This window comes from Ochlerotatus camptorhynchus, unplaced genomic scaffold, assembly GCF_037179485.1.
Source record: "Ochlerotatus camptorhynchus isolate MF236.1 unplaced genomic scaffold, CSIRO-AGI_Acam_v1.1 ptg000274l, whole genome shotgun sequence".
Classification (NCBI taxonomy): Eukaryota; Metazoa; Arthropoda; class Insecta; order Diptera; family Culicidae; genus Ochlerotatus; species Ochlerotatus camptorhynchus.
Window position 1 is genome coordinate 7,888,346 of NW_027040763.1, and position 3,192 is coordinate 7,891,537.

Consider the following 3,192-nt stretch of genomic DNA (forward strand, 5'->3'; position numbering starts at 1 on the left):
ATCACTCACACATTCATTCAAGTCGCTCACTCGTGCCAACGTCATGAACCCTGATAGTGAACAAAAACAAAGTTTGACGGATCGATTTGTGAAACGCGCGTCTGGAAAGTGATTTTTCCGTGAAAAACGGTGGAAATTCAGTGAAAACGATGGACTACTATGGGAAAACAACTGCTAACCTGGATCAACGGATAAGGAGAGTTATTTTTATGTCGTTCCATAGAGATGTAAGTTGAAAAGAGATTTTTTTGCTTGTTTCCATTTTCGTTCGCAGATGTAGCGGTGAAACGGCGATTCAGTCACTGATATTGACGATGTTGCTGGGGAAAGCAAAATGAACGGGATCAAAATAGGACGGGATCGATATAGAAGGACAGCATGCAATAAGGAGCATTTATGATGGAATATTCTCTAATGAAAATCGGCAAAACAGAGCTATGGATGATGAAAAATAGGATGGGAATCGGCAAAGAAGGACTACAAAGGGATGGATGGCAATAAAAACTGGAAAATACAACGGATGTCTAAATTCAAAAACAGAGTGCAATTTCGAGAAACAACCAACTATAAAAAGGTAACGATTTGTTCTAATCCTCAAATTAAATGCTGAAAATGCAAAATACTAATTCAATTTTTCGACTTTTAGGTAATATTCGACAAAGATTAAAAAAAATGAATAATTTACAAGGAAAATTTATGAATTTATTCGAAAAAAAAATGGAAATATTCAAAACTCAAAGGAAAATCGTATGTTATTTGAATTATCTAATACTAACCTAATCTAAGTATTCACTATAGTTTTATGAATAGGACTAAACGTAGGACTTGAAAAACTAACTAACTAATCTAATCTACTTTATACAAGGGGATATTTACATTGAAATGCGTTGTTTCGAGTCTTCATCGGTTGAAGATGTCGTATTGTCTGCCCGTAGTTGGTGTTTTTAGGGAAATTTTTCTCGTTGTCACTCACTTGAGATTTTGCATAGCTTATAAAGTAAATTTTGAAAAATTCATGTCGTTACTAGTTGTCTCTTCCAAGTACTCTCGGTTAAATTGATTTGCTAGTTGGCTTGCTCATCCGCTTCATGAAAAACACTACTAAGTTGATAAGGAAGTCATCGTCGAGACTCGCTTTATGCATTCGTGGATAATCCACTACTGTAAACAGGTCATAGTCTCGGCTCCTTCGCTTCTTCGTGGAGTTCACTACTAAGAGGAAATCAGCACAAGCTGATACTAGAACTATCAAATACACCCAATCGTTTTCCTCCAAGAATTCGACTTAGTAATCGAAAAATAATTGCCCCGTAGGTGTTTTGTTTTCGATTTCGTACTCATCGTAATCGGTAGTTGCTCTTAAAAGAGGCACATAGCTGAATTTCCAAGCTTTTTAGTTTGGATGAGATGGTGCGTTCAACTTTTTCAGCTGATTAGCAAAGAAAACTCCAATTCGTTTACCGTTTTCATCTTCCAGTTCGTAAGTATGCGATCCAAGGACTTTCCTTACGACACAAGGCTCAAACTTAGGCGCAAGTTTTTTGCAAAAGCCTTTACCTTTGTCTGAGAGGTCGAAGGTCTTTTTAAGGACTTTTTCCCCAGCAACGTATCGCGGACAGCTAACGTTCGATCGCAGATTGTAGGTTTTCTTGTGCTTTTCGTAAGCTGCCGAAAGGTTTTTCTTAACCTCCTCAAACGACTTCTTTCTCGCTTTGGATACCTCCGTCTCATCCGACTCGTCCGGTTGATATTTATCGCGTATTTGTGCATATTCTCCGCCATCCGATACTTGATTCCTTCCGAACACCACGAAGTATGGACTATATTTGGTGGAATCGTGCACCGCTGTCCTGATCGCGTTCGCGATCGCTTGGATCCCCTCAGCCCAATGCCTATGCTCCTTCTTCAGTGTTGCCCTGATGGCCGTTCCTATCACCCGATTTACCCGCTCGGTGTTGTTGACTTGCGGATGATATGCGGGAGTCAACCAGTGATTTACGCCGTATCGCTGCAGCAGATTTTTGAATATCTTCGAGACGAACTGTGATCCGTTGTCCGTGAGGATGATCTCCGGAACACCAAACAACCGGAAGATCATATTCTCCACAAATTCAACTAGTGGTTCCGCTTTAGCCTCCCGAAAAGGCTGAACAAGGACAAACTTGCTGAACACATCCGTTGCTACTAGCAGACAGGTGCAGCGATTTCTTCCCGACGCTGGTAGTGGCCCAATGTAGTCCAACGTGACAAATTGCCATGGGTATTCCACCGGTTTCTGCGATCCCATTGGAGGTGTCACGTTAATGTTTCCTGCCTTGCTCGTCTGACAGATCAAGCACTCCCTGCAGAATTTTCTAATCTGCTCGTTCATCTTCGGCCAGAAGTATCGTTCCTTGATGGTGGCTAGGGTCTTCTCAAAACCGAAGTGGGCTTTGTCATGCTCCTGCTGAATAATACAGATCCTTTCCGCTTGCATGGGAAACTGTTTCCACGAGAATCGAGGGTCGTTCTGACGGCTGGGACACTTTACGTACTTCCAGATTTTCCCGTCTATCACACGATACTCGCCATAACGCACGGCGTCGGCTTGGATGTTTGTCGCTAGTTCCTCGTACTCCGGATCAAGCTGGATAGCCATGATCATCTCGATCGATCTGGACAGACAATCTGCAGTGATGTTGTTCTTCCCTTTGCGGTACTCGAGTTCGATATCATAGGATTGAATTCGAAGAGCCCATCGTAAAAGTTTCGAATTCCCCGATTCTGCTCCAATCTTGAAGAGCCATAGCAAACTTCTCGCATCCGTCACCACCTTGAACCGTGTTCCTTCCACGTAATGTCGGAAATTGTCTACGGCCAGTAGGACACCTAGGCACTCTTTCTCTACTGCCGCGTACTTCCTCTGGGTACTACTGAGCTTTTTGCTGAAGTATCCGATGACTCTGGTTTCTCCACCCTGTTCTTGGACCAACGCAGCTCCCACAGCATTCTCCGAGGCATCCGACTCGATGGCGAACGGTTTCGTGAAATCCGGATTGGCTAAGACCGGTGCCGATGTGAGCACTGATTTTAGTTCGTTCAGAGCTACTTCCGCTTCCTCCGACCAGGTGAACTTCTTCTTGTCCTTCTTCAAGAGATCCGTTATTGGAGTCGTGACTCGGCTGTAATTTTTAATAAACCTCTGGTAGAACC